This window comes from Mauremys mutica, chromosome 3, assembly GCF_020497125.1.
Source record: "Mauremys mutica isolate MM-2020 ecotype Southern chromosome 3, ASM2049712v1, whole genome shotgun sequence".
NCBI lineage: Eukaryota > Metazoa > Chordata > Testudines > Geoemydidae > Mauremys > Mauremys mutica.
The window spans coordinates 144,044,520-144,070,782 of NC_059074.1; the positions used below are offsets into that span (position 1 = coordinate 144,044,520).

Consider the following 26,263-nt stretch of genomic DNA (forward strand, 5'->3'; position numbering starts at 1 on the left):
GTGACCGCCTTGGCAAAATCTGATCCAGCTCCTCAAAATAGGGACAGGTACTTGGAGCACCATCAGCGGTCCTGGTTCTGTTGGGGGTGGGAGGGTATCATTCTTTCCAGAGAACATTTTATTTGTTGTGTCATTGAGAAGTGTCCCAGGAGTGACCCCTCTCTGCCATTTGCTTTGCGATGTGCTCACATATCTTCGCATTACTGTGGCTGCTGTTAAAACAAGCCTAGACCATCTCCTGTCCCCAGGTTGCAAGGAAATCTATGACCTCTGCATGGCTCCACACAGATGCATGGGGTATGACTGCTGTATTACTCCAGGAGTGTAATTACAAATAGGATACTCCTGGCTGTGCATTAGCATTTAAAGAGAGAGGTGAGAGGCAGTGAACACGACCCCAAAACAGTAGAGAGCACACAGGTAAAAAGACCTGGTCCTGGTGTGAAGCAATGGAACAGGGAGAACTGACAAGTTACTCCAAAATACAGATGCATCCCCGTGAACCTTTTTGCGCACAAACTCCTCCTGAAATTTACTTAATCCATTTTCAAAGAAGTGGATTATCCATTTAGCAAAAATTGGCCAATTAATTTGGAAAAATTGCATCATTTGGACACAGGGCATTTTAATTTGAAAAACAAAAATTACAACAAAATCCTCCCGCCAACCCCCCATTCTGTAAAGACAAGCCCTTTAGTGATGGAGGGGCATATAAATACTTTGGTAGATATATAAATAGAAGTGATAATGCACAAAAATGTGTACAGGCAGCTGACTGCACGTTTTATGTGCAAAAACACAGGCATGCTAAGACTTATTTGAAAATTTGACCCAGTGAAGGCAGTATTTGTCTTAACCCAATATTATCTTTCTCACAATAAGTCACAATATTTGTCTAATATTAGAATGCAGTATCACAGTGGGGTATTTTTTCTAATGAGATAAATGATCCCTTTTGAATCTTTCTGTGTGCATGCAAGCTGAAGGGTAAATACAACCACTAGAATATTATGTTGTGGATAACTGCGCTCCATCAAGTATGGGCTTGGAGTCATATTTATTCTAAGTTTAAGCTTGATGAACTGGTACCAAATGTAGAGCCAATTTAAAATATATACTCTGATATCCTCACTAAATATGGAAGTATTAGGATAGTCCCTGAAGGATATTCCTTGTATTTTGACCTAGCAGTCACTCCTGCTGTTCATTGACAAAAAAATATTTGCACTCTGAAATAATCCGAGACAGGGTTTTGTCAATCTTCACCTTAAAAACTGTTAGATCCTTGGGGGCAGCCGGTTTAGGAAGAAATCACTTGAGGCCAGACAGCAGACAGCTAACAAAACTACCATTTTATTTACAGACACAGAGCTCACCCAACTGGCCGAAACCGGCTGGGCTATCCCCTAATAATCTAACTCAGTTGCCATAGGAACAAAAACCATGACAACCAAATACACAACATATTCCTCCCCCCCTAATAAGAACATCCCCTAAATAAAACACACACTAGACTAGAGAAGGAGGGTAGACTGCCTCCATTCCCGGCTAAACCCTGGGGATTATTTTGCCCCATAACCGTGGGTTCGCCCTAACTAAAGATCCAGCCGATGAGGAGGCCTTCTGTCTCTAGGTGGATTACGGCGAACTTCTGGTGTTGTTGCAACCGAAAGTACCATGGGCTCTGGGTCCGCAGCACGAACAGGTGAGGAGGTGGTATTAGCTCGTGCTGGGGAAAGGGGTATCTCAGCCGCCGGCAGTAATGGAGGAGAACAGTCAGAAACAGGTGATTTGTGATTCAGTGTCTCACCAGAAGTGGTGAAGTCAGACCACTCAACTGCAGATGTGTCCTGAGGATTGGCATGACCTGGCAACAGCTGATCTACATGTCGCCGCCAGGTAAGATTCTCTGCAGTCCGGACTGTGTAGGAAACAGGTCCTGTTTGAGTGATGATTTTGGCAGGGACCCATTTAGCTCTGGAAGTATAATTCCGAGCCAAAACTGGCTGTCCTGGGCTAAACGTTCACTCTTTTGCTCTGGGTACCCGTCTGATAACTTGATTTTGCTGCTGATGTTGCACAATTTGTTGGGGTTCAGAAGGTTTCAGCAGATCAAAGCAAGTGCACAGCTGTTGTCCCATCATTAGAAAGGCCAGAGATGCCTTGGTCGTAGCATGAGGTGTGTTTCTGTAGGAAAGTAAGAAGGTATCCAGATGCTTTTGAATGGAGTGTTGTCCCCTTGCTGATTTCAAAGCGTGTTTCATTGTCTGCACAAATCTTTCAGCTAATCCGTTGGTGGATGGATGATATGGTGACGTGATGTGGTGCGTCCCATTTGCCTTCATAAAATTTTGAAACTCCTGAGAGACGAACTGCAGTCCGTTGTCACCAGTTGTTCTGGCAGACCAAAATGACTAAAGAGTCCTCGTAGTTTTTGGATAGTACTCTGCAGTAGTGGACTGCATTATAGAGACTTCTGGCCATTTAGAATGGGCATCTACTGCCACCAAGAACATGCTTCCTTCAAGGGGGCCAGCGAATTCAATGTGAATACGTTGCCACGGGTTTTCAGACCAGTCCCATGGGTGTAGGGGTGCCCACTGGGGTGCATTCCTCACACCCTGACATGACATACAAGCTTTTGCCTTCTCTTCAATAGCGCTGTCCAATCCAGGCCACCAAAAATAGCTTCGTGCAATTTCCTTTATGCGCACTATTCCACAGTGACTGGAATGTAGCTGTTCTAACATCTGTGATCTCAGTGGTGGTGGAATAATGACACGTCTCCCCCACAACAAACAACCAGATTGGACCGATAACTCCGTCCTCCTGGACATGTAAGTAACAAAGTCAGGTGAGACCGGAGAGGTTTGTCGAGATTTTCCATGAATCACCAGGTCCATAACTTGGGACAATACTGGGTCAACGCGAGTTGCCTTCTTTATCTGAGTAGCAGTGATGGGTGTATTCTCTACCTGTTCAAAGTAGAAGATTTCCTTTTGGGCACTATCTTGATGTTTGACCGGCAAAGGCAACCTTGAGAGGCCATCTGCATTGCCGTGCAGAGTGGATTTCCAATATTTGATTTCATATGTGTGTGCTGAAAGTAACAATGCCCAACATTGCATATGACTAGCAGCTAATGGGGGAATGCCTGTGTAGGGTCCAAAAATTGACATCAGAGGTCGATGGTCTGTGAGAAGAGTAAACTTTCGCCCAAACAGGTACTGATGAAACTTCCGAATTCCAAAAACAATTCCTAATGCCTCACGTTCGATTTGGGCATAGTTAGTTTCTGCTTTGCTTAGAGTGTGTGAAGCAAAAGCAATAGGTCTCTCTTCTCCTGAAGGCATAATGTGTGACACGACTGCTCCCACTCCATAAGGGGAGGCATCGCAGGCCAATTGCAGGGGTAAGGATGGATCAAAGTGCATTAGAACTTCAGAATTTAGCAATGCATCCTTAGCTTTGTTAAATGCAACATCACAGGCTTCAGTCCACTTCCAGGCCTTGTTCTGCCCAAGGAGCTCATGAAGTGGTTTTAGCAGTGTGGCTAACTGAGATGAACTTTCCATAATAGTTCAGTAGTCCTAGAAACGAGCGCAGCTGGCTTACATTTCAAGGTGGGGAAGCCTCCACAATAGCTTTAACTTTTGCAGGGGCCTTATGAAGACCTGCAGAATCAATGATGTGTCCCAAATATTCAACAGAGGGCTTGAAGAATTCACACTTGTCTTTGCGAACTCGTAGGCCATACTCTTCCAGTCTTTGTAGGGTAGCCTCTAAATTCTTTAAGTGATCCTCTTCATTTCTTCCAGTGACCAGGATATCATCCAGATAGCACTGAACTCCTGACAAGCCACACAAGATCTGGTCCATAGCCCTCTGGAACAGGGCGGGAGCAGACGTTATTCCGAAGGGTAGGCAACAGTATCGATAAAGCCCCTTATGAATCACAATAGTCAACAGCTCTTGGGACTTTTCGTCGACGTGCATCTGTAAATATGCTTGACTCAGATCAATCTTACTGAACTTTTGTCCCCCAGCCAGGCCTGCGAAGAGGTCATCGATGCGGGGAAGGGGGTATTGCTCTGCACACAACACTGGGTTGACAGTGACTTTAAAATCACCGCAAATCCGGAGACAGCCATCTTTCTTCACTATTGGAATGATAGGAGTGGCCCATGAGCTATGGGTAACTGGTATTAGGACTCCATTGGTGACCAGGTGCTCCAGGTCCGCTTCGACTTTCGGCCTGATGCCATATGGCACAGTTCGGGCTTTCAGATATTTTGGTGGACTGTCAGGTTTAATGTTCAATGTCACAGTGATTCCCTTCATACTTCCCAAATCATTTCCAAAAACAGCAGCATGTTTCCTTAGTATAGGGGTTAGACTGGTTTCTTCTTTAGTCATCCGGTGCACTTCTGCCCAGTTCAGTTGAATCTTCCCAAGCCAAGACCTACCCTTTAAGGCTGGGTAGTTACCTCTCACCACAAACAGTGGCAATTTAGCAGCCTGTCCATTGAGCTCCACCTTAACATCAATAGTGCCCAACATGGGCACAGCTTCTCCTGTATACGTCTTCAGAACAGTTTTTGTTGCTTTAAGCGGAACATGCTGTAGCTTTTCTTTATACACAGTCTCGGAGACCAGCGAGACGGCAGCACCGGTGTCCAGTTCCATGCGTATAGGTTTGCCATCCAACAACGGGGTTACCCAGTATTCATGTGAGCCCATTGCCAAAGACAAAACATGCAGTGGCACTTCCTCTTGCGATGAGGTGTCACTTTGATCTTCCTGGGTCTGCTCTAGGGTATGCAGGGTTCCTCTTTTTGTCGGCCAGACCACAGGCCTCTTTTTCTTTTGTTTACAGGCACATTCAGTGTGTCCCCTTTTCCCACAGTGTCGACACACCAGGTCCTTACACCAGCATTCTGATGCCTGGTGACCCGGCTTACCACAGCGGTAACATTCTTGACTCTGCACAGTTTTGTGGGTCGGTTCTTGTGACACTTTTTGCACCCTAGGGGATGCACCGATGTGTTGCGTCTCCCTTGTAGCCAGTTCCATGGAGACAGCAATATCAACAGCCTTCCGTAAGGTAAGCTGAGCCTCTGTCAGTAGGCGCTTCTGTATAGCTTCACTGTAGAGGCCACACACTAATCTGTCACACAGGGCATCATTTAACATCTCCTTAAATTCACAGTGTTCTGCTAGCTTTTTTAAAATTGCTACAAATTGTACAACTGTTTCATCTTCCTTTTGGTCTCTTTTGTGGAACCTATATCTTTCAGCAATTACCAGTGGTTTTGGGGAAAAATGGGACCCCAGGATTTCCACAATGTCACTGTAAGGGTACGTTTATACTTACCGCGCAGGTCGACGCGGCGAGTTCGACTTCTCGGAGTTCGAACTATCGTGTCTGATCTAGACGCGATAGTTCGAACTCCGGAAGCGCCGTGGTCGACTCCGGTACTCCACCGCGGCAGGAGGAGTTGGCGGAGTCGACCTTGGAGCCGCGGAGTTCACTTCCGCGGCGTCTGGACGGGTAAGTCATTCGAACTAGGGTAGTTCGAATTCAGCTACGTTATTCACGTAGCTGAATTCGCGTACCCTAGTTCGACCCCGGGGCTGTGTGTAGACCAGGGCTAAGATTTAGTCGCTGGCTTAACAGGGTGTAGTAAGCTGCGTAGCAGGGAGTAGGTTTTAGCCCCTACAACACTTAAGAATATTGGCACCTGCTTCGCTTCTGTAATGTCATTTGCAATAACAAAAAGCTCAAAACGCTCAAAACGCAGTATACACATGCCACTGCTCTATATTCTCATCAAAAGGTTCCAATGGCCTGGTCAGAGTAGCCATGATTTTTAGTTTCACTTTCACAGTCAGTGCAAACAAGCAGCTTTTTTGTTTGTTTGTTCTTTACCTTGACTTCTACTTCCTTCTGTTATTGGAGCAGCACCGGAATCCCACCCTCGTCACCACTTGTTATATCCTTGGGGGCAGCCGGTTTACGAAGAAATCACTTGAGACCAGACAGCAGACAGCTAACAAAACTACCATTTTATTTACAGACACAGAGCTCACCCAACCGGTCAAAACCGGCTGGGCTATCCCCTAATAATCTAACTCAGTTGCCATAGGAACAAAAACCATGACAACCAAATACACAACAAAAATGTCTAAGGAAAGAGATTCCACCACCTCCCTAGGTAACCCATTCCAGTGCTTCACCACACTCCTAGTGAAAAAGTTTTTCCTAATACCCAACCTAAACCTACCCCACTGCAACGTGAGATCATTACTCCTTCTTCTGTCATCTGGTACCACTGAGAACAGTCTAGATCCATCCACTTTGGAACCTCCTTTCAGGTAGTTGAAAGCAGCTATCAAATGCTCCCTCATTCTTCTCTTCTGCAGACTAAATAAGCCCAGTTCCCCCAGCCTCTCCTCATAAGTCATGTGCTCCAGCCCCCTAATCATTTTTGTTGCCCTCCGCTGGACTCTTTCCAATTTTTCCACATCCTTCTTGTAGTGTGGGGCCCAAAACTGGACACAGTACTCCAGATGAGGCCTCACCGATGTCGAATAGAGGTAAATGATCACGTCCCTCTATCAGCTGGCAAAGCTCCTACTTATACAGACCAAAATGCCATTAGCCTTCTTGACAACAAGGGCACACTGTTGACTCATATCCAGCTTCTCGTCCACTGTAACCCCTAGGTCCTTTTCTGCAGAACTGCTGCCTAGCCACTCAGGACCTAGTCTGTAGCAGTGCATGAGATTCTTCCATCCTAAGTGCAGGATTCTGCACTTGTCCTTGTTGAACTTCATCAGATTTCTTTTGGCCCAATCCTCCAATTTGTCTAGGTCCCTCTGGATCCTATCCCTACCCTGCAGCGTATCTACCACTCCTCCCAATTTAGTGTCATCTGCAAACTTGCTGAGGATGCAATCCACGCCATCCTCCAAATCATTAATGAAGATATTGAACAAAACCGGCCCCAGGACCGACTCTCGGAGCACTCCGCTTGATACTGGCTGCCAACTAGACATGGAGCCATTGATCACTACCCATTGAGCCGATGATCTACCCAGCTTTCTATCCACCTTGTAGTCCATTCATCCAGCCCATATGTATTTAACTTGATGGCAAGAATACTGTGGCAGACCGTATCAAAAGCTTTGCTAAAGTCAAGGAAAAACATGTCCATTGCTTTCCCCTCATCCATGGAGCCAGTTATCTCCTCATAGAAGGCAATTACGTTAGTCAGGCTTGACTTGCCCTTGGTAAATCCATGCTGACTGTTCCTGATCACTTTCCTCTCCTCTAATTAATGATAATGATTAGTCTGTGAAATGGGTAAAATACTAACTGGCCTACCTCCAATCCCCTTCCAAACACTAGATCCAGAAAGCAGCCAGCCACATGATTTGAGCCAATACTCTTATGGTTACCATGGTGGCCACAAAATCCTGAGATGACTCAGGATTCCATCAACTGACATAGGGATCTGTAGTGCATTGGGGAAATCTATACACCAAAAACTGGCCTCAATACCAACTTATCACCGGACTTTCAAAATAGATGGACACACTGTCCTCACTCTGGTTTTGGGGTAAATGACCTCCTGCACTTTAGGTCAGATATAGATAACACTGCCAGTTTACCTCCTTAATGAACCCCCTGCAGTTGCTGCTGCATTGTATACTCAGACAGCACTGATTATGCTACTAATTGTGCCCTGCAGTATTGTCCAATCAGGTTTCAGGGATATATGCAAAGTCAGGGTCTTAGCCTTAATTAAATCACAAGTGGTGGGAACCTTACTGACCACTAGTCTTCCATTAATGAGCATGAATGAAAGATATGGATCCTTGTCGCTGACACCCCAACTTCCTAAGAGATAGTTACAGGCAAAACCAATGCAATCTCTGAGACCTGGTTTACACCTCTTCCTTAGTCCTTTCTTGACATCTTCTATTCATTACCACAGAAATCAAAGGATTCAGGCACTTACAACTCTCTCCTGTCCTGGAGCCTCTGTGTGCCAAACACAGAGCAGCAGTGTTCTACCCAACCCCCTTTGGTTATCCTGAGATGACCATCAAATGGCCACAGCTGCTACACATAGATTCCTTGATAAGGATTTCCAGAGCAAGCCTCAAAGCTCAATCTCAGCATTAATAATCACCCCACCCATTACACTTTTCTAAAGTTTTCTTTAGCGTTTTCTGCTGTTCAGGGAGATTTGGTGGCCTGGACAAATCTGCCCATTGATGGACATATTCTCCCTGATTAGGATAAATGTACTTTCCAATTTACTGTATCCTTTATATATGTTTCTGTAAATATTTAGATAGTTATATAACATCTGTCATAGTGGTAATATGGTACTTAATTGTATTAAGATAATACATTTTCTCAAATTAAGACTTGGATGTGTAACATAAATGATCCCTATTTGCTTTGGAGAGGATTCAGCAAGCAAAGCTGTTAGCAGTACAGTCCTGTTTTCTAACTAGTTGAGTGGAGATATCATCTTGTACCTAGTTGGTGATAGACTCCCACTGCACAGCTCTCTTATCTTTCTATTCCTCATTAGATTATAAATGTAAACAGTATTGACCAATGTACTGAATAATAAACCCAGCAGTTTGGCTCTTGAAGTATCTGGAAGAAGAGGAAAAGAAATTGTAAATATCTCTATAAAACATCAGAGATATTGCCCCGCTAGGGAGCCTTTCATTTCCAGTGTAAATGATAGATGTGTTGTTCCAACAATGGGTTAAGTGTTTATGCACTTCAGTTCATCTGCAGTTAAATCATTTGATGATATATGAAATAAATTTAGCCTGCCAATTCAAAACTTATTTCAGTACAATCAAGCTAGACATGTTATAAATAGTTTTAGACATAAAAAGGAAAAAGGAGGAGGAATAAATTTTGCTCTGACTTGCAACCTGTTTCAGTTCAGTAGGGTTGAACAAGGAGGTAAATCAGAGAAGAATTTATTTGATTCATGACCAAACCTCCCCTCAATTTGCCTGTCTGGAATTTCCGCACCATCAGTAGAATTTAACATAATATTTCCACATCACAGCCAATCTAATGGCAAAGGCTGGTCAAGAATTTTCTGTAAGAAGGATTTTTCAATGGAAAATACAATTTCCATTAAAATCAAAATTTCCCTTTAGGAAATCTGAAACAAAATATTTAGTTTGGGATCAGTCATCCCCCATTCCCTCGATGTCACAAGTAAGGCACCTCTGCCGCTCCTATTTTATACTTGGACACCTTGACCAGTAGGTTGCTGCTTTAAGTCTCTGCAACACTGCACCCACATGGTTCAAGTGGTCTTGCCATGTGTCGCTAAAAATGGCCCTGTGGTCTATGTACACTTGGGCAAAATTTTGTAAACCCTGCAACTCACCGTTAACCAGGCTTTGAAATATTGCACCTGCACTGATCAAACAAAAAGGAATAACTTTGAATTCATATAGGCCAGATTCCTTAGGAAAGTGGATTTTTCTTGGGCATCTGCATCTAATGGAATTTGCCAGTACTTTCAGGTCACATCTAAGGTACCTATCCATTTAGTGCTCCCCAACAAGTCTTCTGCCAATGGTGTGGAAAAAGGATTTTGTATGGTAATAGCATTTACCCTCCTGAAATCCATGCAGAATCTCATGGTACCATCCCATCTCAGGTGCCATTACAATAGCAGAAACCCATGGGTTCCCAGATTTAGTGATCATCCCATTTTTAACATGTTTTGTACTTCTTCCTGAATCTGCCTCTGCATTTCTCCCTTGGCTCTGTAGGCTTGACTCAGCCCAGAATGGGGCCCTGATGTTCCTATGAATGTGCTGTATTGTCAGTTAAATCTGACTGACTGGAAAATACCTGCCTGTGATCTTTAGCAGTACCTTCATCTCTGCCTTTTGTTTTGGGTTTAGCCCCTAATAGATCCCAATATTTTCCAAGGGAGTCTTGTTTCTTACTTTCAGTAACTAAGTCAATCAAAGGAACAGTAAATGTTCCCTCATCGATTCAGCAGATAATATGTACTGCCACCTCTCTTCCCTGTTAAGTTTTTAGTCAGTTGATATGCACAGTTAGCAAAATTCCCCTGCCACAGGACCTTTTTACACTATAAGTGTCTTTGGGCTGGTCTACACTGCGGGGGGGGGGTATCGATCTAAGATACGCAACTTCAGCTACGTGAATAGTGTACTGCTTATTAACTCCTGAGGCTTTTGCCAGCCTCAGTGTAAAGTTTAAACTGTTCCTTTGGAAAGCCCAGTCCCTCTTGACATCAAGTAAGTGAACCCCCCTATCATATTAGGCCCTTTTACCACAATGGCTCAGAAAATCCAAGTTCCACTGTTCCAAAAGGACCAGATACATACCACATGTCAGTTCCTCCTTAGAGCTCCCTCCTATACCCAGCAGGACAGTGCTCTGTCCAGTCCTGTAATGAACTTTGGTAGGCTTAATTCAGTAAAAATGTAGCCAGACATAATTGCACATTGCTAAGAATACTAAAGACACAGATATAAACTTAAGTTTATTATCTTATAAAACTTTTGTGCAATGTAACAAAAGTCTTATAGGTTCAGCTTCTGAGGTTTATCCCAGCTAGGGGTCCTTTATCTGGAAGACAAAGGACATGGCTACACTAGAGGGTACAGCCGCGCAGCTGCACCGCTGTAAGCTCTCTAATGTAGCTGCTCTAAAATGATGGAAGAGCTCTCTACTGCTGGCTTAACTACTCCAGCCCCCACGAGCAGCAGAAGCTATGTCAGCCAGAGAAGCTCTCCCACCAACATAGCACTGTCCACACCGATGCCTATGTCGGTGTAACTTATGTCGCTCGGGAGGGGGAGGGAGGGTGATTTATTCACCCTTCTGTGTGACATAAGTTATGCCAACATAAGCTGTAGTATAAACATAGCCAACGTCCCTGCCTCTTAGGATCCAGTCTGGTACAAAGAACCTTGTTCCCTTCCACTAGACGGCTTTTATTTGAAAACCCTGCCATGTGGCCATTCCGACCCCTAGGCTCACAGATGCAAAGGCCTGGGGCAGGGCAAAGGTCCATGAGGTAATTCTTTGGTGAAGTCATTCTGTGTGACTCATCCCTGGCTGAGACCTTCCTCTTCTCTGTTGTCCTGTAAAGTGGTTTCTACCTGCTGCATTGAGAATTGAGGAGTTTCCTCTGGACCTGTTGCTTTTTAATGGATATTAATTAACCACTCTCTCTCCCACAGGGTGTAGCCTTTTGTAAGGGCGAGACTCAGCAATGATTAATATCTCTTGTTACATGGGGTCTGTCCCAGCCATGTGAAAGTTATGAAACACAAATGTAGAGAGATTATTCTTAACATGAGAAATACAGAGATTAGCACATAAGTAAGACAGTCATCCATTCACCAAAATTTAGAAAAGTCCAAACCTTCCTTACTTTACTAGAATTTTCACAACTTATTTTTAATAACATTCTATGAGCATTAAGCTTAGCAAACTCTTCCAGGATAATAAGACCCTGGAGCATTGTTACTGAACTAGAGAAATACACCATTAGAAGGCACAGCCAGCAACCCAGTAGAGCATTGGCTTATAAATGCAACTTGATCGTATGCATGTTGGAGTAAGTTCCCTGCTATGCCACCTGGGGGAAGCTGGTGGGAGAATGGCGCCTAGGGAAAAAAATATGGTTAATCCTAAATGGAGCTGCATTTAAAACTATTTAGAACATAATGAGAAGACCGTCTACTTCAGTAATATTTAAGGGGTTTAAAATGATTAAAATACAAGGACTTCTCATGCAATGTAGACATATTTGATTTTTTTTCTTTTTCCTTCTCATCTCCCAGTGTTTGTTATTAACAGTTGCCACTCATCAGAGGCTAATATGCAGTAGAAGCTCAATGAGTCGCAGCATCGGATGGGACAAACGTTATGAATAGCAAATGAGGCTAAAATCCTCTCCTCAGTACCCAAACCAACTAATTTGTCTGGGTGCTGCTGAACGCTGCAGTGTATGTGTGGGGGGGAGGTAACAATTTCTTCTCCCAGTTCAGGCAGTAGTGGCAAAGGAAACTTTCCATGGCTGCTGCTCCAGCCTAACTGTAGCACCTGTGTGTGCATGTGCACAGACATGCCCTGCAAGGGGAAGAACTGGAAGACCAATGCATTAGTGGATCCTTCAGTCCCACCTCATATTTCCCCTACCCTGTAAACAGCACAGAGGAAGCACCTATGGAGCTTGGTGGTATTCTGCACAGGGAATACACACACATCCTCCATGGCTTTCCTACATTCTGCCCTTCCTCCTTGTCTAGGAGAACCACATAGGATCCCCTGCAAGTGGACTGCCATTCATGCCCAAAGAGCATGGGAGCAGGATTTGCTCCTAAATGAACAAAGATAGTGTATCCACCAGATGTATCCTTTTCATTCATTCTTTATGATCGTTCATAACATACTAGTAAATGTAATAGAGTGTATATTTTAAATAATGCAGTATTAGCAATAAAAGACCTCACCACAACATCTGCTGTTAAATCTTTGCTGATAGGTGGGCAGAGACCGCTCATTTTGCAAATGGATTTTTAAATCATAAGGTTTAGCTAAGTGTGGATTAGCAAGGTGCTAATGTATTCACGTCTATATGTTGAGTTATTTGTTTGACTGACAAGCTAGAGAGTTTTAGAAAATAATTTTTTCAATAATTTTCACAAAAATATCCACAGTGCCCTAGTTAAGAATGATTTTCAATAGCAACAAAGTCTAATGCCTCCAGAATATGTGGCTACCATCATTACAATCTGTAGATAAACAAAAAATCCGAGTATTTCATTATTTGCTCTTGTCTATACTAGGTATTAACATAATGTAGCATGAATGAAAACAGACAGACAATTTGTTTTATACATAAATCACTATTTGAAAATATAGCTGCATTACCGACAAACCTCAGTTTATGATTCTAAATGCATTTGGTAAATTGGGCTCCTTAATATACCAGCACAATTTTTATAAATTGCTCTATTAGTAAAATTTATGGAAATTGTTCCATGCAAATTGTTAGTAAATTGAGTTTCTTTTTTTCATTCTTCTCTGCAAGAGCACATCCAAGTTAAAATAGTAGGAGCAGATTCTTCTGTCAGTTACACCAGTCTAACTCTCAAGTAACTCTATTGACTTTAATGGGGTTACTCTATGTTTATGCTGCTATGACTGAGAACAGTAGTTGGTTCCTGGCTTCCTATACCTTATGGATCATGGAAAAACAGTATCTCCAGAATTCTTGTCTGCAACAAAGCTTATTTCAACTCTTACTCATTATATAAATGAGATACTAAAATATTTCTTCTTTTCTCTAACCAGCCTATTAGGCTAGATGGTAAAAGCTCAGTTTCATTTAAAGTAATGTGGGTAAATTGCCTGTGCAATTATTTTCAATTGTGCAAGTTTTTGAATCAGTCTTTCATTTTTAAAAAGAGTGCATAAACCTTCAACAAAGTGTGTACAAAGGCCAAAGATGTTAAATGAAAATGGGGAAAAAATGCCCTTTAAAGACACATTTCTAAAGGATTTAGTAACCACTCTTGATTACTCATCCAATTAAAACTCCTTGATCTCTAGTGGAATCTACTTTAATTTTTAAATTTTTATCCTTGATTAACAATATGATTAAAATATTTAAGGGCCTGCATGCCAAGATACACAATGTACCATGAATTGCATAGGCACTTAAACTAAAGTGTGAGCCTATATTTTGCTTATTTTAGATCAACCAACTGATTCTTCAACAAAAACAATAAGCAATCCAATAAATTTCATAGCAAGTTTTGTGTAAACCACCATTACTTTCATCTTCAAGCAAGTATCCTGGGAATTCTCACAGAAAATTGCAACCTGCAATACTTTTTGGATCATCTGACGGCTGATGAAGCTGCTAAAGCAGCCAAAGAGGCCCAGATGGGTGTTCCAAAGCTGCCAAGCAGTCCCTATCACTTCTGGAGAGTGATGTTGATTCTGGAGATCACCAAAGAGCCTCTGGAGACTCACAAGGGGAACCATGGGTTTCTTAAGGTTCATGGCAGGGATCCATAAGCCTTCTAAGACACATAGTACACTCATGGCGTAGCTTTGTCTTAATTCCAAGCTACTTTATAACATATGTAGAGTTTTCAGGAGGCCTTTTTTCTATAATTACTTCCCTGTTTCTTAATACAGTCGTAAACTTAATGTCTTAGTAGAGTTACTTTATGCTAACACCTAATGAATCTCATTTACTATTGTTCCATTATATTACCTTGATTTTTTTCTTTTAACAGGATTCAATACTGCAATGCAACAATTTCAGATGAGAACAAAAAAGTGAATGAGGAAATTATGAGAGCATGTCACCAAAGTTCTTCAAACAGCTGTAGATACTCATGTATGTTGTGATTCCATAATCCATCATATATAAACCTAGACCATGCTTTTAAAATATTTAACATTTGGTTATTGGGGGGTTTTTTGTGAGGGGGGAGAATCTAACTATTAATTGTGTCTGTTTTTCTTTACAAACATATAAAGGGATAAGGAAAACTGTGTGATGGACTCCAAAGAAGCTGTTTTTTGCATCTGTTAGTTCCCCCATTATTAATGCTTCCCAAACACTTTCTAACCAGTTCTTTATGCTTGGGGCCTCTTTTTCATGCATTTTGTTGCAGCTTCACAGTATGCAACCACCACCATGTGAAATATCAGATTCATGTTTTTCTTTTCATCTTTTCATTTTAGCCAAACGCATCAGTAGGATCACCAGTGGATCATCAGGTAGATCATCCATCTCTGTCATTTCTTTATTCCAGCACTAAAAATGACTTCCCAGAATTTTTATATTTTGGTCATAAAGGGAACAAAGTCTCCACAAACATTCCATATTTTAGATAGATAGATAGATAGATTGTATTAATCCTGTTGGAGTGTGGAAGTTTTTGAAAGAACAGGTCAGAGAGGATTTTTCCTTGGGGTGGATTGACAAGACATAGCTGCTCTGTTTCGAATCATAGCTTCATTTTCAATGAATCAACATGTAGTCTTACACAGATATCCAGAACATTAATTATTTTTTTCACATTTTCTACCCACCAGAAATAAAATTTGGTGCAGTGGTAATGCAGATAATGTCCGAGATTCTGAAACATTAATGTGCATGTGGGGAGAGAGGGAGATTTATGTATGCTTGAAGTTCAGTACATGCTACACTTTGTTGAATAAGAATGTACTTAAAGCATGGGCTAAAGTGTTTCGGTGAATTTAAAAGATCTAGTTATCATTCTGCATATTATCACATAGTAGGGCTTGGGAGACATAAATCCTGCCGTCATAATGCACCCACTTTCTTTAGGGACCACTGCTACACCTGCTGAGTTCAGGGTAGGTGTCCGCTCTCACAGATTCAGCTGCAGGCTCTCCTGCTCTCCAACCCCTTTCCACCTTAAAAACCCATGCTGCTGCTGTTCCACAGTGGATGATTTAGGAGGAAAGGCATCCAGATCACCTGGCTGAAGAGGAGACAAGATGAGGTGAAGAAGAGAAAATAGTATTCGGAATGGAGAAGCAAGGAAGAAGAAGAGATATAATAAAAAGGAGGGGGGTATCAGCAGGTGACAGATTGGTGGGGCAATGAGAAAGAAAGAAAACAGTAAAGGAAACATGAAGAAATGAAAAGAGAGAAAGACAGCATAATAGAAAACTTAAAAGAACAAAAACTAAGCAGCAGGACTGGTGACAGCACTAAAGTAGGGTTATAGGACTCAAGGCAGGTGTGGAGCATTGCTGAGGGGTTGGTTTCTAAATGGGTTTAATTGAGTCTCAGAGTTAAAACTCCTGTGTGAGTCAGATGCTGGGGGATGATTGGACAGAACCTGTTAGGGCAAAGGCTCAGGAATTATAAAGTCTGCTCTATGGCTGGGGAACTCACCTTAGTAGAGGTCTGGGGTGGTCACACAGGGTTTCATTCCATCTGGGAGTTGTAACTTAGCTCAGGAGTTTGTTTGAGTTTAAGAAGCTTATTTCAGTCTGGGAAATTAGGAAATTTTAGAAAGGGTTGTAGTTAAAATGTTTCCCCCCTTCATTGGGTAGTTTATAAAGAGGATTTCTTATGCAGCTGTTTCTGGAATTTAAACTATCTTATTTCCTGTGGGAACTTCAATTAAGAGTAATATATTTTTACATTTTAGTGGTTTCCTCACTTTTCTTCCTCCCCCCCCCACTCTTTATTGTATTAATGGGTCTATGACCCATGGCTCTCACACAACTATAGCAAGACACATTCCTTTTTTAAAAAAGAAAAAATTAAGGGAGAGGGGCTTAGAGGATAAGATAGGAAGTACAGTAAAGATACCAGCACTGGAAGAAAATGGTAAATAGAACATGTTGGGACAACTACTGTTTTCTCCTTTCCTGTTCCTTACTGTACTATGTGAACATCCCATTCTCATTCATTCCCACTACAACCTTCCACAATGTCTCCTACAGTGCAGCTTCCTGCAGCCACTGAGCCTCCCTCCCATCTATATCCAAACTGGCAGAAACTCACTCTGAGGCACTGAGAGAAAGAGGAGAGCATGCGCCAGATCCTTCAGGGAGAGGGCACATTCTTCAATAAAAAGAAGAGCTAAGAGGAAGGTGAAAGGGGAGAAGGGGAGGATGGATGTTTTGGGATATGACAGGAGTGAAAGTGATATGAAGTTCTGTACTGGGATGGCCCATATGAAGATAGCACTTGGGTTTCACCCAAAAAATGTTATACCTTGTGAGTTCAACTGGAAATTTAAACCAGAGTAAAGAAGTCAGACACCAAATGTCCTGAAGTTCCTCTAGCACCAGTTATAGAAAGAAGTGATTGATCACAACTGTTAGCTGCACCCCTGCCAACACTCATTTCCTCCTTGGTCTTTAGGCTTCTTCCCTTGATTGCGCATCTGACCACAGTCCTTTGGCAACACAACAATGGGAGAGAACACCTATGGCTATGGCCAAGATATCTAGTGGGGGGTGAGGTTCCCAAAATGCCTTACTCTTCAGCATCTCTACTTAGTGTTTGAGGGGCTCTCATTTCTAGGAGAGCCACCTGTATGAAATGACCAAATGCAACACTTGCTTTTGTCAAAACAAGATTTATTAAAAACAGAAAGAAAGTGGTAGTAAGGCAAAAAAAGAACTTGTATAACGTGCCTTATCTGGATACTTTGCAAAGCCCAGTGAGAAAGGCTTCCTCTTAACTTTGTCTCAGAGGCAAGAAAAGTTTACACCTGTTGCAATCAACCTTTTCTGACCATTCCCTGATCAGCTGGCTTCCCTGCTGTGTCTCTGAGATCTCTCCTATGTTCCAGGCTTCAGTTTTTCAAGTCTCTGTGTCCTTATCAAGTTCTTTGATGCTCAGGTTTTTTTCCAGAGTTCATTATCATTGCAAAACTTTCCCCAAGAAATCCTCTGAAGAGAAAAGACACAGAATAGATATTGGTAAACATATGCATTGAATTCCCCCCACCCCCATCCTCCAGGAGATTGTTTAGGGAAGGAAAGAAGGGCCTTGAGTGTTGCTAAATAGCTTCCTTTCAAATGCTTAACTTCCTGAGCCCCATTCCATATCTCTCTGAGATTGCAAAAGTAACTTACAAATGTCAATAACTCTGTTTTTACCATACACGTATTTCACACTAAATATCTCTAACTGACAGATACCAGCCCCTCTGTCATAGTACTTCATGGAGAATTGATGGTTTCTCAGAAGGGCAAGTGGTGCACAGCTGCAATTACTCCCCTTTTCATGTGTCTAAAAAGATTGGTTCAACAGCATACTCAAACTCCTGGGCCCAACCTCCTTTGGTCATGCCTTATCAGGATCACAGACACTCAGTCACAAAACTTCTATGCTCAGCACTGAGGCTAAAGAGACAGGTTGAGCATGCAGTTATCTTTAACTAGAGCTATAACAAAAAATAATTCTAGAGAATTATGTGCCAGCTTTTCAAATGTGCTTAGCACGTAGCCTGCTCCCACATGTAGCCATCTCCTTTAGGTGCCTAAAATGGAGCATAGCTCTTTTGAAAAGGTGATCCTATGTGTTTATAAGGAAGCATGCCAGATGGACAGAGAGGATGCCATTAATATGTTGGAGGAGGAGCCAGCAGCATGCTGAAAAGGACAGAACTCTGGCTCTTTAGAATTTAAAAGCACTGGATTTTATTAGAACAGTGTGTGCTGACACACACAATCTCAGAAAATTGCTGATCTTGGAAATGGAAAAAGAGTGGGATGGTACCACGTAAGTGATCACAGAAAAAAGATTAATAGTCTTTCAAGGCACTCTGGGGCATAAACTAAAGACTGCAAATTAATTGATGGGTGTCACAGAGCCCCAATATTGTAGCCTCTTTCTAGATCCATATCTTCATTCTGGGGCATGATTAGATGTCCTTTGAACACTGTAGCCTGTCTGTGATGGATATCGCAACCACATGCAGTATCTTTGGGGGACTGTATTAAGTTTATGAATGGTTTATGTCTCATTGGGGGCCAGGGTTTGTGTGCCATTCTATCGGGGCAGGCAGGCGGAGGGATGGTTACCACAGCTCCTCCAGGAACTAAAAACAGTGTGTGAGAGGGAGGGCAGGCTGGCTTTTTCAGAGAGAAAGGGCTTTTGGTCAAATTTGGGGAAAATCGGAATCTGCCTTTATATTCAACAAACAGACAGAATGTTGGGTCCTACGAGGACCCAATCTTTACTGAAAGGTTGGAACGAATTTGGTTTACTAGGGCCCCTTAATACTGATGGGTGAGTCCTGGTATGTTTAGTAATCGTGTAGGAACTTTTATTGTTGTTGTTTTTTTAATGTTTTCTCTGTAATGCTTTTATCCAAAGAGTAAATGTATCATGCTTTGTACAGGCCGGTGGTTAACTGGTACACACTGTCATAGCCTGCATAGAAAGGTTAGCTTCAGGTACTGGACCCCAGAGTGAGGTGCACAGGGACTGCAAGTCTACTCCTCCTTAGGGAAACTGATGCAGGTCTCTGCCTGAGAGAGGTGATGACTAGGTAGCTAGAGTCCATAGGTGGGTGTCCTCAAGGAAGACCAATGGAAGGAGGGGAGTCAAAGGTCCAGTTAACCAATCACACGATTTCTAAGTTTAGTTTGTAACCTCTGTTTTCCGGCTGAGGAACCCTAAGGACAAAGCTAACGTCTGTCAACACTGACCTTCTCTGTGCCTCAGGTGAGCGTATGAGACTGATAGATAACATTTTAGATTGGAGCGCATATCGCCCTTTAAAAGTTCACTAATAGAAATGTCCAGTTTCAGACACACTGCACTCTATCTGTAAAGTACTACAGAAACAGACACTGAACAAGGTTTTTTCAGTACAACAGAAAACATACAAGTAAAAATGGCGGCTTAGACATGAGGAAAGAGGATGGTGTGGTCAAAGCACAGGACAGGGAGCAAGGAGCCCTGACTGTGCCAGAGACTTTCTTTGTGATCTTGGCAAAGTCACTTAGCATTTCTATGCCTCACTTTATCCATCTATAAATTATTATTATTAATTATTATTTATTTGTGCTATGCTATTGCCTTGGAACCACAGACCAGGATCAGGAGCCCATTATGCTATGCACTAGATAGACAACTAGCAAAGAAGACAGTCCCTGCCCCAGAGACCTTACAGTTTATATGTCAAACAGGTGGATGAAAACAGATATATGGGGCTGGTTGGAAAGATGATGTAAGAATAAAAGAAAGCGTTTAACAGAAGTCTAACCGTATGTCTGTGATACTGGCAGGCCAGATGTCAACTCTGGCCCAGGCTGCAGGCATTAGCTGAGAACTGAAAGATCAGGTCACCTGTATGTTAATTTTGCTCAAAATAGGTCTTATAAGAATGTATTTAGTGGTTAGACTCTATGAAATGCTTGTATGTTGCTGCTTGTATTCATCTCACTTATAATAACTGTATCCCATGTTGTAAGGTAATATTTAAGGCTATGGCTGCACTACCACTTACATCGGTATAAATTATGTCACTCAGGGGTGTGAGTAAGTCACCCCCCTGAATGACATAAGTTACACTGGTGTGGACTGCACTATGTCAGTAGGAGAGCTTCTCCTGCCAACATGGCTACCGCCGCTTGTTGGGAGTGGATTAATTAAGTTTGCAGGAGAGCTCTCTCCCATCAGCTTAGAGCAGCAACAGTACGGAGCTTACAGCAGTGCAGCTGCATCGATGCAGCTGTACCACTGTAAGCTCTCTAGTGTAGCCAGAACATAAGTGTTTGCTCCATAATTGTAGAAGTGTTTGCTCTAAAACTGTAAACCCCCACAGTCAGGAGAGAAATGTTCCCAAGTGTGAACTAGCTTGCCATAGAAGGCCCAACAGAAGAACGCCGATGGACCCCAGACAAACCATTGTGGAACTTCAGAGGACAAAACACTTCGTTGATTGCTCCCTCCCCCCACCCATGAAGAGGAGACATGCACCTGAACTCATCCCATTATCTTGAACTCTGGGGGAAAGGAATAAAAATCCCTGACAAGAAGAAACTGCACCTTTTTAGCTGTTTGAACTCTGAAGGGCCAGAGACTCTAAACTGAAGCCAGAGATTCCCCATGGGCTGCCTCCTAGGTCTGCCCTGAAAGACACTTCGAATAGACAGATCAGTACAACTCTGTCACTCTTAGGATTTAGATGGTAACTCATTTGTGTGGATATGTTTCCTTGCTTCAACCTGTAAATAACTCTCATTCCTTTTCCCTAGTTAATAAGCCTTTAGATAGTTTATTACAGGACTGGTTACAGGCATTGTATTTGGTGTAGGATCTAGACTACAAGTTGATCTGGGATAAATGACTGATCTCTTGGGACTGGATGCAGCATGAATGTGGTGTGATTTTTGGTGTAAGTGACCATTTATCACCAAGTCCAGTTTGCCTGGGCGGCAAGATAGACTGGAGAGTCTAAGGGAAATCTCTGTGACTTCATGGTAATCCTAGTATAGGGATCCAGGAGTTGACATTTGCTACTGGCTTGGTGAAATCTAATTGTAGAACACACCACCAGCTTAGGGTGTCTGCCTTATTTTCTGACTATCTGCCCTGAGGTAGGCACTTGCAGTCATAAGCCACTCTAGACAATGTGACAATGTCTACAATTAAAAGGCTACAGGGGTGCAGCTGCGCTGCTATAGCGCTTAATTGTAGACACTACCTAGTCTGACAGGGCGGCTTCTTCTGTCAGCGTAGGTAATCCATCTCCCCAAGAGGGAGTAGCTAGGTTTATAAAAGAATTTTTCAATCAACCTAGCACTGTCTACACCAGGGATTAGGTCAGTATAGCTAAGTCTCTCACAGGTGTGGATTTTTTGCACCCCTAAGAGATGTAGCTATGATGATGTAAGTTTCTAGTGTAGACCAGGCCTCAGAAGACAAAATTAAATAATGATACTTCCCTATCTTTGTAAAGGTGATTTCAGATGCACAATATAAGATAAACCCTTCCCTGATTTACATCTCCTGAAATAAATGTAATTAGTTTCGGAGGAATATAAAATGCATAGGAAGTAGCATCTTGCTAATCTATTCATCTGGGAACAGTTTGAGGAGCAGTTTCTTCAGCCCTGCAGATACACAAGATAAAAGAATAGACAGATCATTAGCCAAGAATGAAATTAAAACTAAGAATACTATAAATGGGAAAAGTCATTATCACCTCCATTAAATTTTATCCAACTTACTATGAAGTGTGTTTGAATTAAAGAAAGGAATTGTTGTCCTGATTCTGTCTCAATAGACAGAGCTGTTGCATGAAGGACGGAGGAGTTGAGTGGGAGAACCACCTTGTCTAAGGGGGACTCACTGTGGGTGTCAGATCTCCACATTCAGCATAACAGCTGACTCATTGGAAAATGGAAAAAGGAAAAACCAAACTGCATTGATGAATTATTCAAACATGAGGCCCAAGTGTGCAGTCCTTACTCAGAATTGAACTCAATGGAGTTTGGCCTGAGTGAGGACTGTAAGATTTCTGAATGTCAGGTTTTAAACAAAGGGTATGAAATATGTCGAACATACTAGAATTGCATAAAACAACCTGCCTCTTCTGCCACCAACACACATCTTTCACTTTTTGGCCCAAGTTGTCCCTGTAGATACCCAGACTTGTACCCAAGAAATAGCAGAAACAGCCCCCACCCACACCTATCTTCTCCACTAACTGCTTCAGACTCTTTCCCTGTTCAAAAGGACCTGAAGAAGAGCTCTGTGTAAACTCAAAACTTCTCTATCTCATCAAGAGAAGTTAGTCCAATAAAACACTGGTTTTCAACCTTTTTTCATTGGCAGACCCCTAAAAAAATTTGAATGAGGTGTAGACCCTTGGAAATCTTAGAGATAGTCTGCGGACCCCCAGGAATCTGTGGCCCACAGGTTGGAAACCACTGTCCTATGGTAACGAGAACCTTTTGCGGATCCCTTATACATGGTCTGCGGACCACGGGTTGAAAACCACTGCAATAAAAGATATTACCTCATCCACCTAGTCTCAAAGGATTCAATCCTGCAAGTTGCAGAACACTTCCAATGAAGTGATAATTCAACTACCACTGAATTAATGGCATTTACTCCACCTTTCAGTTAGAGCAGTCAGGCCCTGCCAGTTTCCTGTGCCAAATGAATCCCCTTGAATATGGAGGTGTTTCCTATAACTGGATCTGACAGGGTGGGGCGGGGGGGAAGTATTGAAGAAGTTATACAATTTTAAAAAGCTATTTCCCAATGTAAGTCCACCCTTGGGCAGCACCAATGACAGTGGGTTCAGTCTGCCATCTGTATACCACATTTCAAACCTGTTAAATCAAAATGACACACACACTTTCCCCTGAAAGCAGGAATGATATTGAACTTGTATATCATTTTGTACTGAGTTTCTCCAATATCAGCTGCAAGGTAAATTTTAGGGATTGCCTGTATTACTTCATCCCAGTTTTGGTCATCTGTCCAGAGATATCCTCCCAGGTCTCGGGTCTAACAAGAGATCCAGTTTCATGTAATATTTTGCTTGTGGCAAATGTCCATCCTTTTAAAGGACTTAAGGCATTTCAGATAAATCTATGTAAGGCTTTCATCCCTTGAATCTACCTCTCAAATATGTGAATTAGACAGTTGGAGAAAGGTGAAGAAATGGGATCTAAGAAATGCTTCCTTCTTTTGTAAATGTATAAAAACACAGATTTTAAAAGCCAAACACAGTGGGAGTTAGGGTCCAGAACTACCAAGGAACTAAGCGGCATGATACCTAACTTTTAGGCTCCTAGAAAGTCACAGAAACTAACACCGCAAGCCACACAGCCTGAGTTAGGAGCCTAGGCCTCTATACAATGACTGGGGAGAGAAAGGCGCCTTAGACTGTGACTTGATTCAGAGCCAGCACGCTAGGTGGGAGCCACCTAAGCTAGCCAATGAGAGATGTTGACCACAGGAGGTGTGTGCTAATCCTCATTCCTCTCACAGAGATAGCCACCTAAATTTGGAATGCAGGGAGGTGCCTAGCTCCGTTTATGATCCACCAACCAGGGCAAAAAGGGTGTTCAGCTGCCTAAGTTATGTGCAGGGCCCAGAACAAAAAGTGGGGGAGGAGAATGACTTCCCTTTATAACCTTCAGCCTAGTGGCAAGGCTACTCAGCCAGAATGTAGGAGACCCCTGGTACCAGAGGCGATGTTGGTACAAGTCCCCCTGCCTCCAGGGGAGAAGGGATTTTAACAGAGATCGGTCACCTCTCAGGTAAGGACATTAACCATGAGGCTAGTGGTTCTACCTCTTTCACCGGCCCAGTTAATATTTAATTAGTCAATTATTTAATTAAAGTGGAACAACTTCAACAGGAGAGATTGAGGGAGCCTCACATCAGCCTACCCCATATCCTAGTTGTTAGGGCACTCACTGAGCAGTGCTGATCCCTATTCAAATCCCTTCTTCCCCTCAGGAGGAGGGAGGATGTGAACTGGGGCAGGAGTCTCCTGCATCAGGGGTTCTCAACCTTTTTCTTTCTGAGTTATAAAAATTCCATAGCCCTCCTGTGCCACAACAACTGTTTTTCTGCATATCCAGTAGATTAAAAGCCAGGGCTGACATTCGGGGTAGCAATCAGGGCATTGCCCAGGGCCTTGCGTCACAGGCAGCCCGCAAAGCTAAGTTGCTCAGGCTTTGGCTTCAACCCTGGGTGGTAGGGCTCAGTCTTCAGCTTTCTGCAGGGGCGGCTCTATGTATTTTGCCGCCCCAAGCACGGCAGTCAGGCGGCTTCCGGCGGTGTGCCTGCGGGAGGTCCTCTGGTAATGCAGTTTCGGCAGCATGCCTGCGGGAGGTCCGCTGGTCCCGTGCCTTTGGCGTACCCGCCACTAAATTGCCGCTGAAACCATGGGACCAGCAGACCTCCCGCAGGCATGCCGCCGAAGTCAGCTTTACTGCTGCCCTCACAGAGACCGGCAGGCCGCACCCCACGGCTTGCCACCCCAGGCACGCACTTGGTGCACTGCTTGCCTGGAGCTGCCCCTGGCTTTCTGCCCTGGGCTCCAGCTCTAATACTGGCCCTGATCTCTGGTTTATTTTGGCGGACACCCTGAAACCTACTTGCAGCCCCCTGGGGGGCCCGAGCCCTGGCTTAGAACCATTGTCCTACATCCTGTATGAGTACCCTAACCACTAGTCTAATGGTTAAAAGGGAAGTCCTCCCCCTTTCCCACCCCAGCTATGTTTTGTGTGGACTCGTCTGAGGGACCCGATCTGGGAGGTGTGCTCAGAGGATGCCTACCGGAGTGGGCCCTTACACCCAACTTAGGCAGCTGAATGCCTATCTTTCCCAATTTGTGACTTGCTCTGGGGCGTAGGCAGGCATCCAGATGTCTATCCTGAGGCAGCAGTGTGAATGCTCAGGCAAGAGATAGGCACCTGAATGTCCTGAGTGACTTTAGGCACTACAGTGCTAGGCAGCAGCCAAGCAGGAGTTTTTGTGGACAGCCTTCCCACAGTTTTTGTAAACACCCTTCCCGCAGTTTTGTAAACATCCTTCCCGCAGTTTTTGCATTTGCTCAAAGTTCCATAGTCTGCAAAGTCAGAGGGCCATGGCCCCGACCACTTTCAAACAGTCGTCCTGTACTAATTCAGTACAACTGCCAACAGAGTAGTCCGGAGAGTCACTCTGACTGCATGGTTGCCATGTCACTGAAATCTGACCTGGCTGCCTCTTCATACAGAGAGCTAGTCTGGCCACATTTCAGTGAGTAATGTTGTAATTTGATGTATGGGGAATCAGTTTCTGTACAGCAGAGCACAGGGGAGTCCGCCAAGAACTCAACTCCTGGTGGCACCAGCTCATGCATGGTGTAGCTAAGAGACAGAAGAGACTTCTTGGCTGAGGGAGACCCAGGGTCCCTGCAGGAGGCCAGCAAGGATGAGCAGAACCTAGAACAAGGTCCCTGTGAGAGGTGAGGCAGGGACAGGAATTTGTTCTCCACTCCATCAAGAAATGTCTGAATTGGCACCACTGTCACAGTGGGGTCTAAAAATGGGACTTAGATACCTAAGTACCTTGGTGCCTGACCTGATTAGGCACTTCTGAAAATATTACTGTTAGGGCCTGATCCAAAGTCTATTAAAGGCAATAGATACACTTCCATGATTTTAATGGGTATTGGATCAGGCCCTTAATGCCAGCTGCTGTCTATACCTTGATCAAAATGTCTGGGCTAGGTTGAAATAGAGTAATTCAAGTAGTGGTAATAAGGATTAGAGTCACCTGACTACAGATGAATAAATCAGTGGATTGTTTTAATAATCTGAAGATCTATAGGTCCATAGATACTGTAAGTAGAAAACTGTCAGACTATTCCACTAAACGGTTAGCAGAGTGGTTCAGTGACTGTGCAGTTTACTTCCTTAAACATATCTAGAATGCACTAGCCTTCTAGGATAAACCATCAATGTCTTCCAACTCAACAAGTAACAGGCCCATAATTTATCTTGGAGTGAATGACCTAGCCATGACAAAGGCTGTGTTTTTACACTCAATTTTTCAGGCTGATCCTGAAGATCAGATGAAGAGGATGTCTACCTGCATGCATAGAGCCAAAAACCACTTGGGATAAACCCCTGCTTGTTTTGAAGATCATGAAGCCCCACTAGATCCTTTGTGTCTGTAAA

The 26,263-nt window shown here is 43.2% G+C and overlaps 1 long non-coding RNA gene across 1 annotated transcript; it reads left to right on the top strand.

Annotated features, from left to right (window-relative positions):
* The first annotated feature begins 16,010 nt into the window (after nucleotides 1-16,010).
* Nucleotides 16,011-17,048, top strand: LOC123367696. The gene is made up of 2 exons (XR_006578596.1): nucleotides 16,011-16,433; nucleotides 16,550-17,048. It is a non-coding gene; the product is annotated as an uncharacterized LOC123367696 (long non-coding RNA).
* Nucleotides 17,049-26,263: the final 9,215 nt, after the last annotated feature.